Source organism: Brassica oleracea, chromosome C6, assembly GCF_000695525.1.
Source record: "Brassica oleracea var. oleracea cultivar TO1000 chromosome C6, BOL, whole genome shotgun sequence".
NCBI classification, from domain to species: domain Eukaryota; kingdom Viridiplantae; phylum Streptophyta; class Magnoliopsida; order Brassicales; family Brassicaceae; genus Brassica; species Brassica oleracea.
Window position 1 is genome coordinate 27,598,814 of NC_027753.1, and position 14,547 is coordinate 27,613,360.

At 30.4% G+C, this 14,547-nt stretch overlaps 2 pseudogenes; both read left to right on the forward strand.

Moving 5' to 3' along the window:
- The first annotated feature begins 1,074 nt into the window (after nt 1–1,074).
- On the forward strand, nt 1,075–2,752 carry LOC106299132 (annotated as a pseudogene).
- A 4,742-nt stretch (nt 2,753–7,494) lies between these two features.
- LOC106297891 lies at nt 7,495–11,486 on the forward strand (annotated as a pseudogene).
- The last annotated feature ends 3,061 nt before the right edge of the window (nt 11,487–14,547 follow it).

Genomic DNA, 14,547 nt, shown 5'->3' on the forward strand with positions numbered 1-14,547 from the left:
CCATGCGCATATATAAAATATTTAAAAATGTTATATATAAATAAAATTTTCTATTTTTATATTTTAGTTTTATTAGTTTAAAAAATAAAACCATAATGTAATTGTTTTTAGTTTGATTTATTCAAGTTTACTTTGACCTTTTAATTTTGCATTATTTAACTTTTGATAAAAATAATTGAAATTTATAAAGTTACTTTATTATATTATTATTTATTTAATTACCATTTTTAAATATGTCTATTTGTAAATATATAAATTATTTCTAATAATATATACATTAAATAAAAATAACTTATATACGTTGATAAAATATATTTTAAACTACACTTATTTTAATATATATTGATGTAAAATTTTAATATTCGTAATTATTATTTATATATAAAAATATTATTTTAATTGATATAGAAAAGTTATTAGGTATCATAAAATCTTACCAAAATGAATATTTACTGAGAAAAAAATATTTTTGATATAAAATTTATTAGTTATTACTATATTATGAAACTTTTCCAAAAATATAAATCAGTATATAGAAAATCATCATTATTATATTTAAGAAATCTTACCAAAAACATAAATCTAAATATAGTAAATTTTACATGTCACAATTAAATTTATGCCATGTCATATTTCTTTTAAGTCATGTTATCATTTTTTGTGAAAATTAATGTAGTAATGACACATATACAAATCACTTCTCAAATATAGTCTAGAGAATACTCTAGTACAGAGCATGATTTAAAAAGGTTGTATTCGTACTACGCGTGTGTAAATTGATTATAGTTTAATTTATAATTTTAATGGATTTGAAATCCGAACGAAATCTCAAAAATTCGAAAATAAACTCTGTTAACAAATTTTATGTGTTGTAATTACTTTTGCACTTTGTTTTTTTCGACTCATTCCCCTTTTAAAAATAATAACAAACAAGAATGTATCATGTGCTGTCAATGTTTTAACATATGGAATAGAGAAGACAAAAATCACAAACCTATAAATAGACATACATGCAGATTACAAAGCCTCACGCAATAATAATTATAGAGCAATACGAAAAAAAAAACTAAAAACACGATAAGATGTCATCTTTGTCCACAATATCTCTTCTCCTTCTTCTTTCTCTTGTTTGTGCGGTCATCTCGGTTGACGCGTCTTTCCAGTCACTTCCGCTGCCAATACTTATGTCCGGCCCTCAATCTTTCGCCTTTAATTCCACAGAAAAGGGATTCTACACTGGAGTCTCCGGCGGTACAATCCTCAAGTATACTCCCGAGAAGGGTTTTGTCACTTTTGCACGCATCACAGAATCATCGTAAGTTCTTTTAGTTTTATTTATTCGATGAGGAAGTATGTTGTTAGGGATTATATAACATGGTATAAAAAAGTACGTAGACTTCACTAACGACGACAATTTCACGTGTCAATATACATGTGATGTATATTACCCAAAAAATGGAGAATGTCTAATATATATGTAATATCCAACTCTGATCAATATATTTTTTTATATGATGTCATACACACAAACAAAACCTAGAAATACAAATAATAACATCATTTATATATTTTAATTTCACTGGTTTCAATTGTTCTTATTACAATTCAGGAACTCTTTATTGTGCTACGTTTTACAAGAACCGATCTCCTCCAAAAGGTGCGGCCGACCGGCGGGGATAGCCTTCAATGAGAAAACAGGTGAGCTCTACGTCGCCGATGCTCTGTTGGGTCTTCACGTTGTTTCTCCCGCCGGTGGTTTAGCCGTGAAGATCGCCGACGGTGTTGATGGAAATCCCTTCAAGTCTCTCAATGGTCTTGACGTTGATCCAACAACTGGTATCGTCTACTTCACTTCCTTGAGCTCACACTTAAGCGCATAGTAAGTTTCTTCTTCCTCTTCCTCTCTTCTTCTATACATGTACTAATTGTTTTGATCATCATTTAATTAAAAAGTGTGGCAAATGGGTCTTTTTTATTACATAACTAGTTTTACAGTTACAGATGATATAAAATTATATTTTTCGCAACTTTTTAACAATATTTAAAAAGCAAACAAGTCTAACAAAAAGGATATATCCGACTAAATTACAACGTAATTATTGATAAACTTTTTTTTGAATAGTAAACGGTCTTCATAAGAAAAACCATTCCAAAATATTAACCTATAATGATTTTAATTGGGTTAAAAAAGTACTCACTCAAATATCTTTTGCTTTCGGATACATTTGTTTCTTACTTTTTGTTATGTATGTAGCCAAATGCATCTTCTGTTGCGTCTGAATGACGCCACAGGAAAACTCTACAAGTACGACCCATCAACAAAGACTGTCACCATATTGGTCTAGGCGGCGCAGCTGGTTGTACCGTAAGCTCGGATGGTTCTTTCGTGCTGGTTAGTCAGTTTACAAAGAATAACATCAAGAGGTATTGGATAAAAGGTCCTAAAGCTGGTTCGTCTGAAGACTTCAGCAATTCGCCATCACGTTTACACCCTAGCAGTATCAGAAGAATCGGTTCTACTGGAAACTTTTGGATCGCTGCCGTGCAGAGGGTTACCAACCAAACAGCAGTCGCCAAAGTCGACTCTAACGGTGAAGTGATTCAGAGAATTTATGTTCCTCTTCTATATAATTTTCTTAGCGAAGTTAACGAGTTCGACGGTAGTCTATACTTCGGGAGTCTCACTGAACGATATGTTGGAATTCTTAAGCTTTAAAACCTTGAGTGGAACCCAAGGGTGAACGAAACACAATGGGATAAACTACCTTTCATTTTCAGTTCAATAATATTTGTATATTACAATAAATAAAAATAATAAACATGAAATGATATGCATATGGTTCTAATTCTTTGGAAATTGGTTCAACTTCTGTAATACAATATTTCATACAGAAACTAAATATTATTACCATAGTAACAAAATATTTATCAAAAAATTTCAAACTAAATTGTAAATATGCTGAAAATATAAATACTACTAGTTGATGGTCTGCACCTTGTGTGGAATTATATATATATATACATACATAACATTTTTAATTCTAATGTTTTTTATAAAAATAAATAAATTATTAAATTAGACAGAATTTTAAATTAATATTAAAGATTATAAAACTTAAATATTCATTTTGGTAATGAATGTATTAAATTATATTTTGTGTTTCATAGTTTTAAAAGAAATCTAGTAACACTAAAAAGATAGGATTATAAACAATCACAATCCATAAAACATCAACAAAATAACAATAGCCAACAGATATACAATATAACCTCTATAAATTAATACTCGATAAATTAATAATCTCTATAAATTAATAAATTTCGCGGTTCCAATTAGGACCAGTTCAAAATTTGACACCAATCGATGAAATAATAAGATAATAAATTTTTTAAAAATTATATGTAAATATATTGTCCCAATAAATTATAAATTAATAATTTATACGTATACATATTTTATATAAGTAAGAACATATTATTATATTATTTGTTTTATATTCACAATGATATTATCTTTATATTTTCTTAACACTTAATATTTTTTGATGATATTTAGTAATATTATATCTAAAATCACATTTAAGTTCTATGCAATATATATTATATACACCAAATAATATAATAAAATTAATATAAATGTCAAATTTCAAAAAATAATATTTAATGTCTATACACTAAAATCAAATATTTTTTTTATCTTAGAATAAATATATCTTAAAATAAGAAATCTAAATAATTTTTTTTTAAAATTAATAAAATTTCAAAGTCTCAATATTATTAATTTATAGAGATTCTACTATAATATATTCTTTATATTTAAATTGTTAAAACAACGAGAAAAAACACAATATTAATAAATTACAATGTTATATCTGTATTATCGTACAAATAGTCAAAAACAAATGTCTAAAATAGCTAAGAAATACTCAAAACTCCAAAAATATGTTAAATATCTATTGATTTTCTATCCAAATATTCAAGTCAAACCAATTTATATGATAAGTTTAGGTATTTTGACATATATTGTTCAAATTTGTATATAATATATTATTTTGTTTTAATATTTTGAGAATTTTAAAGTATATGTGAATTTTTTTGAAAAAAATAATTTAAATAGTTTATCCGAACCCGAACCAACAAAGATCTGATCCGAACCCAAACCAAAATTTATAAATACTTGAATGAGGTTGAAATCTTTAACCCTGAAAATCCGAGACCTGAATAGATCCTAACCAAATTCGAATGGGTAACCGAATGCCCACCCTAAGAGTCATAAATGTTTTGTAATCTCATATTGTTTGAAAAGTTTATTTAAAAATGATAAAAGATAACTGGATTGTTATATTCCGAATTATTTGATCTAAAAACAATTATTTTACAACTATTAAAATTCTCTTTTAGTATCTATTCAGATATTAAAAATAAACTAAAAACAAATTTAGGATTATTGATTAAAAATGCATACGTTTGATTTTGATTCTATATGTTTGGTAATATTCAGTTCGGATCAAATTACAACTATACATTTAATAACAAATTGGTAATAACATAGAAACAGGTTTTGGAAAACCTGATATCTGTATGATTTTAAATAATGGGTTATACTTGTATTATTTACTTTTGTGAGAAAACTCCATATGTTAAAACTAAATAATCATGAGGGGTTCTTATTGCGCGCAACTCGAGTGACTTATGTGAAAAAATTTCCGGATTAAGCAATTGTGTAAGTCAATTTAACTATTTTAAGATTTCGTGCTGGTTGTTACAGTGTTTTCTTTCCGGCCTGTTCGCTCGTTCTTTGCATCTCTTGTTTAGATTTAGAAGTGGCTTAGTTTCTTCACAGTGTCTTCTCTCGTTTTTCTTCCAAAATCTTCCTCATGTGTGAGATTTATCATTTGGAGTCGGACTTTGGATCATGGTATGTTTTTCTCGAGCCGCTATTGTGGATAAAAGTAGAGTATTTGCTTTATTTTTGTCACGATGCAATTCTAAAATATGCATTTCACTGTTTTTGATACTTATATGAATGATTTTCTTTGTCTTGGTCATAGACAGGGGCAAAGGTAGGATTTATTATTACTGGGTGCATAATTCATAAAGGAGAAAATAAAAACCATAGTTGGTGTCGAACCTTGGATGGTTTGCACTTGTATGTAGCCATTAACCAGCTAGAATTTAAAATTTTTACATACAAAACTCATTAATATTCATAAAATTATGGGTGCACCTGTACCTACAACTGTTTTACTGGCTTCGCCCCTGGTCATAGACTACAAATACTTAAATATGGAACTCATATATTTTATTGTTAATCGTGTACTATTGTACTGTAGCATATATAACGTACGAGGTTATATTCTAGTATTTAAAAAGTTCAAAAAGAAAGTTGTGAGTCAAATCTTTGTCAATCAGGAGTAAATCACTATCAAAAGGTCAATAGTTAATTCGTAATATAAACCAGCAGCGATACTCACATATATACCATTTTCATCTCATAGATATGTTAATTTAAAAAATTTGAAAAATGATGTTTGGTATATAGGATATGACCTTTTGGTAACATACCGTGGATATATGTATTGGTTAATTATGCTTAATGTTATGGAAATATTAATTGTGTTCAAAGTGAATTTCTCTTTAATATAGGTGAGATGAATACCATTAAGTTGCCATTATTTTCTAGGTATATTCTAAAACATAACTTGGTATTTTATTTAAAGCTGTCATCTGCCCGGCAAATCTCGCTCACATAACAGGAAGATCTTATGTTTATGGTTTCAATACCATAATGTATCAATCTAGATAAATAAAATTCTCAAAGTTGACAAATATTCTTTAGCAATTTGATCGTGTATTCTAACTTCTCACACATTAAGTACCTATATCGATGAATTAATATTATAAATCTTTGGCGTTAATTCTCAGCGTGGTTCCTACTACATGCTATATGAGCAAGTTATGCAATGCACCTTCTTTATGTCTCATTAAATTTACTATATACATTTTATCCTACATTATAATATACATGTTAATATTATCAATAATGTAATCTGCAAACTTTGTATGAATATATAATGCACCTTGTTTTTTTATAGTAGTTTCACCCCGCACCTTGTGCGTATCTCTACCTAGTATAAATACTATTTAGTTATATAAATTTTTAGTCCATGTAAAACGTGAAACTATTTATATATATATATATATATAAGTCTCTAATCCTAAAGCGTGGATCTATATCTAATAAAGCATGCGAAAGACAAATGCTTTGTTGTCGATTCATATGTACAGTAACATTTTTTTCATTGTTAGTCAACAATTTTCGATATGGCTTTCATGGTTAGTAGTCGTAATCACATATCTTTCATTGTTAGTCAATTGTTTTGCTTCAAATCTTTATAATAGTTTTTAAGTGGCATGGTTAGCAAGTATGATGATGACTTTTCAAAATTTGTTTAGTAATACTTTTTTTTTTCATCTAGAAATTAAAACTATATCAATATGATCTGAAATACGCAAGCCGGCAAGGACAGCTGCCTTCCGGAGCCAAGAGCCGGCAAGAAATACAATATTGGCAGTTTTTAAATTACAAGACATGCAACACTGTTACAATGTACCTGTATAAATTATACAAGTCAGCTAAACAACTAATGCTTAGCTGTCATGATAACAATCTCCCAAACTTGAGTTTCTCATGGGTGGTCGAGTTTGTCTGTAATCCCTAAAGAAATACATAATAAATTTTATATAGCTTGCTTGTAGAAGTTATTCTTTCTTTTCGTTCTATATTTTTTTCGGCAAAATATAATTTTATTAATCTGGAGACATTTCAGATGATCTATAGAAAAATATGGACTAATCCTTCAAAAAAGTAGAGTTTATAGATAAATTTACTTTTTGAATATGTAAATGAGCATGTAAGTGTTTGATGGAATGTGTCGTTGTTCGAGCTTGTGTTGATGTGTTGTGATGTTGGTGTTGACGTTGCTTGTTGCTATCATCGGTGTGTATTAAGTGTTGACGTAGTTGGTGAAATGTACTTTAGATATTTGGAGGATTGAAGGCTAAACTTCAGTTCAGGGTTAGGTATCTTAATAAAGTCTAAACTCTAGAGAAATTTAGCTCCAAATAATTTGTCTTAATAAATTTATACTATTGAATAAACCAGTGATTTAAGAGGGGTTGTACTTGTATTACATGATGTGTCTAAATTAGTTATAATTTACTTTACTGGTCTAGTAGATTTGAAATATAAAAGAAATCCCAAAGATTAAAAATAATCTATGCTAACAAATTTTATGTGTCGGTTAATTGTGCACTTTATTTTTTCGACTCATTTACACTTTGAAAAATAATAACAAACAAGAATGTATGATGTGCCGTCAATGTTAACAACTTATGGAACAAAGAAGATAAAAAATCACAAACCTATAAATAGACATACATACAGATTACAAAGCCTCATGCAATAATAATAATAGAGCAATAGAAAAAAAAACTAAAGAAACGATATGATGTCATCTTTGTCCACAACATCTCTTCTCCCTCTTCTTCTTCTTTCTCTTTTGTGGGCGGTCCTCTCGGTTGACGCTTCTTTCCAGACACTTCCGCTGCCGATACTTATGTCCGGCCCTCAATGTTTCGCCTTTAATTCCACAGGAAAAGGATTCTACACTGGAGTCTCCGGTGGTACAATCCTCAAGTATACTCCCGAGAAGGGTTTTGTCATTTTTGCATGCACACATCACAAAATCATCGCAAGTTCTTTTAATTTTATTTATTCGATGAGGAAGTATGTTGTTAGGGATTTTAACATAGTATAAAAATGTACGTAGACTTCACTAAACGATGACAGTTTCACATGTCATATACATGTGATGTAATATTACCCAAAAAAGAGACAATGTCTAATATATATTCTTATATGATGTCATACACACAAACAAAGCCTAGCGATACAAATACTAATTTATATATATATTAATTTCACTGGTTTCAATTGTTCTTTTTAACAGGAACTCTTTATTGTGCTACGGTTTACAAGAACCCATTTCCTCCAAAAAGTGCGGCAGACCGGCTGGGATAGCCTTCAATGAGAAAACAGGTGATCTCTATGTCGCCGATGCTCTGTTGGGTCTTCACGTTGTTGTTAGTGCAGTGAGGTCAGAGTAAAATGCAGAATTTAATAAGACACAAGTTTTTCTCTTTTCGAAGTCACTAGAACAAGAAATTCTTACACCAATCTTTTCTATTACAAGAATCCTTTAGGATTACTCCAATCCTAAGCTAAAACTCACCCTAGAGCCTAGACTTTTGTTTATCAGAATCTTCCCGACCCCGAGCTAAACTCCCCCTGAATCTAAACTTCAATCTTCCAACTTCTCGGAAGTACTTCACCAACTACGTCAGCACCTAGCGCAGTGCAGTGACACCAAAGGCTTGATCACACAAGCACAAAACAATGATCTCTCGACTTTTTCTTTTTCCAGAGACAACTTTCATCATAGAGGTACGTCCTCCATGTATACATAACCAGAACTTGCTCTCCAAGTTCAAAAGCAACTTAAGCAACTTTCTTTTTTCTCCCAAGGAATAACTCTCTTGCCTTTTTCTCTTCAAGTAATATCCATTAAACTTAATGTAAATCTTCCAATAAACATATTGCTACTTCTCCAAGCTTAACAAGCCCACGAACATCACAACATGCGAACTTCAACCAAGCCCATCTTCATGACACACGCATGTACTACCTCCTGTAGTACTTCACGAACTGATACAGAATATACATCTTCAATCTCCCCTTTTTTGACTATGCATGTGAACTCATCACCTCTGGATAGAAAACCACGTCTTCAATCTCCCCGTATGATTCACATCATGGTCAAAAACTAACATGAAGATCCATATCCTCCAAAGTAAGGAGGAAATCCCATTCCACCATCTCCATAGTGATCAAATCTCGTAGACCACGTATTCATGAGCCCAAATCCTCCATGATTAGCTTCTTGAACAGACTTGACACAATCACGCCGCATATGCCCTTGAACTCCACAAGAATAACATATAGGTCCATTAAACCTCAGACCATAAGCTTGCTCCATCTGATTCTTCTCCCTCAATAACTTGAAACACCATGGTCTAATGTGTCCAACAACACCACAGTGATAACAAACAGGCCGAAACCTTTGTTGAGATCCACTCTTCAATCCAGAAACTCTCTCTGGAGCAGTCGCCGTATCAGTTGCCGTAGCAGTACTCGTAGCAGTCACATTCTTCACACTAGTTGCATGATTCACTGCAATCTTCCTATATGTTGCATTCCCAGCAAACCTCTTAACCTCAGGCTTTTTATCAGACGTAGCTACATCCTTAGTTTTTCCTGCTGATACAAAAACACCTTCAGCCTTAGAGCATTCTCCTTGATATCCAAGACCGCATCTATCACTTTGCCCAATACTGAGAAGTTGATCTAGCTGATCCGTCCCATTATTCAGCATCCTCAAACCCTTCTGAGTCTCTGCAAGTTGAGCAACAGCCTGTCGTGCTTCTTCTTCTTTCTCTGAAGCATACTTAATTGCTTCAGCAACTTGAGCTTCTAGCTTGGCTTTCTCTTTAACCAAATCTGAGTTCGCCTCAACCAACTTGAGCCAATGCTCATACAGCTTCTCATAATTCCCAGCAAGATCAAAGCTTCCACCATCATCATCTTCACTTCCAGCATCATCATCACCTCCACATGAAGACCCTGACACAGACGCAGAGGCAGATCCCGCTGTAGATCCCGTCGTAGATTCTATCTTGGAACCAGGCACAAAAGTTGTGAATGCCACAAAGTTCTTTAGCTTCTCACCATCATCTGAATCATCATCAGTATCATTCTTGTCATCCCTCTCCTTTTGCTTCAGTAAATTCGCACACTCCTTCCGAACATGCCCAAATCCATTGCACTCAAAGCATTGTACCTTTGATGATGATCTACCCAAATCACTTCTTCTTCAATTCTTTATCATGCCTTCTCTTTCCTCCAGATAGCTAGCAAAATTTATTGACAACATCGACATATGATCTTCAGAAGTTGAACCCTTTAAAGCAATTCCATATGGATCTTCTTTCTTCTTCTCCTTTTTTCCATATGATCTGCTCAGCTCAAAAGCTTGAAAAATCCCAACAAACTCATCAAAGGCCATCTCATCCAGATTGTGAGCTTCTTCTACAAGAATGTCTAATATATAAGTAATACCCAACTCTGATCAATATAAAAAATTTATATGATGTCATACACACAAACAAAACCTACAGATACAAATACTAACATCATTTATATATTTGAATTTCACTGGTTTCAATTGTTCTTATTACAATTCAGGAACTCTTTATTGTGCTACGCTTTACAAGAACCGATTTCCTCCAAAATGTGCGGCCGACCGGCGGGGATAGCCTTCAATGAGATAACAGGTGATCTCTACGTCGCCGATGCTCTATTGGGTCTTCACGTTGTTTCTCCCGCCGGTGGTTTGGCCGTAAAGATAGCCGACGGTGTTGATGGAAAGGCCTTCGAGTCTCTCAATGGTCTTGACGTTGATCCAACAACTGGTATCGTCTACTTCACTTCCTTGAGCTCACAGTTCAGCGCATAGTAAAGTTTCTTCTTCTCTTCTTCTATATATGTACTAATTGTTTCGATCATCATTTAATTAAAAAGTGTGGCGAATGGATTTTTATTCTTACATAAACTAGTTTTAGGGTTACAGATGATATAAAATTATAATCTTTGCAACTTTTTTTAACAATATTTAAAAAGCAAACAATTCTAATAAAATGGATATATCCGAATAAATTACAACGTAATTATTGATGAACTTTTTTTTAATAGTAATAATTAAGAAAAAACCATTCCAAAATATTAACCTATAATGATTTAAATTGGGTAAAAAAAGTACTTACTCAAATATATCTTGCTTTTTCGGATACATTTGTTTCTTACTTCATATACGTGACTATTTTGCTATGTATGTAGCCAAATGCATCTTCTATTGCGTCTGAATGACGCCACAGGAAAACTCTACAAGTACGACCCATCAACTAAGGTTGTCACCGTATTGATGGAAGGTCTAGGCGGCGCAGCTGGTTGTACCGTAAGCTCGGATGGTTCTTTCGTGTTGGTTAGTCAGTTTACAAAGTATAATATCATAAGGTATTGGATAAAAGGACCTAAAGCTGGCTCTTCTGAAAACTTCAGCAATTCGCCATCACGTTTACACCCTAGCAGTATCAAAAGAATCGGTTCTACTGGAAACTTTTAGATCGCTGCCGTGCAGAGGGTTACCAACCAAACAGCAGTCGCCAAAGTCGACTCTAACGGTGAAGTGATTCAGAGAATTTTTGTTCCTCTTCTATATAATTTTCTTAGCGAAGTTAACGAGTTCGACGGTAGACTATACTTCGGGAGTCTCACTGAGCGCTATGTTGGAATTCTTAAGCTTATTTAAAACCTTGCATGGAACCCAAGGGATATATAAACTACCTTTAATTTTCAGTTCAATAATATTTGTGTATTACAATAAATAAAAATAATAAACATGAAATGGTATGCATATGGTTTTAATTCCTTGGAAAATGGTTGCACTTCTTAAATACAATATTTCATAAACAAACTAAATATTTATATTACCATTGTGACAAAATGTTTAGCGAGTTTTTTCTCCAAATTAAATTGTAAAATATGCTGGAATTTATAAAATAGTACATAATTTGAATCAAATATAGTAATACAAAATATTTTATACCTCTTGATCAGCTTGTTTTCTATGAACTTTACATCTGGTCAAAAATATGAATTTGATATTAACGGTCACTAGATTTTGACATGCGCTTTCAAAGCACGGAATTATTTTAAAAAAAAACCAAATTTGTATGATATAAATTAGTATTTTTGATTGCATATGAAAATTTAAATGTTGCACATGAAGCGTTATATTCATTTTTCTGAAACCCGACCCGGACCCGCGGTAAAACGTCGGTGACCCTATATGTAATCTGGTTTGGTTTTCAAAAAAAAATGCAATTTAAAAATTCTATAAAATCCGCAAAAACTCCCTAAAACCTGGGACCTAGCGTAATGAATCAATATTTGAGAGGATGCATAGTAAAATAGAAATAGATTTTAGCATCAACGATTCGTATACGGTTATTACAATTTAGTGATTTAAGTTTGAAATAAATATAATCATTTATTTACTTATTTAGTTTACTTTTATTGTTCACATGTTATTAATTTTTTCTATTTTTTGTTTTTGGTTTATTTTTAATTTTAACTTTAATTTCATTAATCATATTAGAAATTTAAATATTAATAAATTTTATTTTTGTTATATATTTTTATTATATATCTAATAATAATTTTTATTATTACATTTTGACCCGCGCTTTAAAGCGCGAGATTAATTAAAATTCAAAAACTTATTTACTCAAAACAAGAAATCTTATACATATGTATTTTTTATAAAAACATTTTTAAAGTGTATATAATTAAATTAAATTTAAATCAATATAGTTTTATGAAAATAAGATAATTCATTTATATAACCCGCCTCGTATCAATTTCACTTATATTTTTAAACTTTAAAATTTTAGTAAAAATTTATTATTAATTTTTATATTGGTAACTGTTTAGTTTATTATTATAATTCCGCATTATTATATCTACTAACTATTTTCATTCAACCTGTTTCATACTTGATAAATATATTGAATTATTTTTAATATTCTAATTTAAATATATATATATATATTAAAATATGAAATTATTTATTAGTTTATATATATCTTACTTTGATATTTGTTTCAATAAGTTGAGGTATGTTGTAAAATTCATGAATATATTTTATTCTGTTATTTTATAATTTATAAAATAGTTAATAAATGGATTAACTTATATTCATTAATTTGTGTAGTAATTTAATTATGAATATATATTATGTATATATAAATATTATAGAAATTTCATCTCTTATTTAATAAATGAAAAATGAATTAATAATTGTTTTTATTTACATTTTATATTATTTATGATTTTTATTATTTAAAAGTAAATATTAAAAGAAATGTATATTTACATTTTAAGTAAAAGATATTAAAAATATTATTAAAATGTAATCTTAGAAAATGATACTTAAGAATATATTTTTAGATATGTTATTTTGAAAAATATTAAAATAATTGGTTAGATATGGTATATATTTAATAACAAGTAAGTTAGTTGTATGAGAAATTATAGGAAGTTAAATAAGTGTAATGGTCCGACCTACACTATTTGTAAGTAGATAAAAAGTGTTTCTGTTTTAATAGTATTGATAATTAAACATATATTGATCTTGCTGATTTTATTTGGCAACAACAATATGTTTATATTTATTTAGTTTAATCGTTTAATTTGGTAAATTGAAAGTATATAATATTGATTGTGTTCGTTTTAAATTATAGTTTTGCAAATATGTTTATTTTTCTAACAAAATATAAACTTATAGATTACAATGAACAATTCAAATTATAAACTATCATCTAATATATATGTCTAAATTAACTAAAATATTATATTCCTCTTAATTAGACATATATATATATATATATATGTATTTTTTCTTGCCAGGAGATATATTGTTAGAACAAAGAGACGTAATATAATACAATTAGTGTAGTCCTATTCTGTAATTTTCTCTAAATATTTATTCACTCCCATATTTATATGTTAAAGCTAGAATTATAATGAGTAAACCAAATTTCTGAGAAACATAAAAAGAAAGAGAGAGCTAAATAAACCCATAAAACAGAAATACAAACAAATAACAAAAAAAACCAACAATAATAATGGAAGCCAAGACCCATACCCAAAACAGTGAGACAAAAGATAAGTCAAGATACATCGAAGTCGAGGGCCAAAACATGACTAAGAGTTTGCGCCTTAACTTCTATAATTTGTACGTAGCATCCTCTGTTCAAATCCATTGCAACTAAAGAGCCCATCGCTAGCAATGTAAATTTGGTATCTTAGACCATGATTATCGCTACACGGTTTCATAGGTCGATTTTTAATTTTTTTTTTTTTTTTTGCTGATTAAAAAAAAAAATTAAAAATCGAACCAATCGCGGGCCGCCACGTGTCAGTGGGGCCCGCAAACAGTGCAAGAATTGCACCAAAGTCGATCCTTATTTAACCTCTTCTATCACCGTTTTTAACACAAAATGTGGGACCCCCAACTTAAAAACCCCACTTATATGCTCCGATAATCCTGCCCTTACATCTTATGTGACACTAGTGCTATTGCATATCAGCACATAACTTTCACCCCGAGGGATTTTATTTGGAAATGGTATCCAGTACTTACACTACAAGAAATTCTGGTTTTAGCCACGAAAAATGTTGCGGCTATCGACTAATTTTTGTGGCTATTAAACGCTTAGCCACGAATCGTCACAAAAAAAATTCGTTGACTATGAGCTTGTGGCAATCGGATGATTGTTGCTATTTGTTGCTGTACTTCTACGACTTAG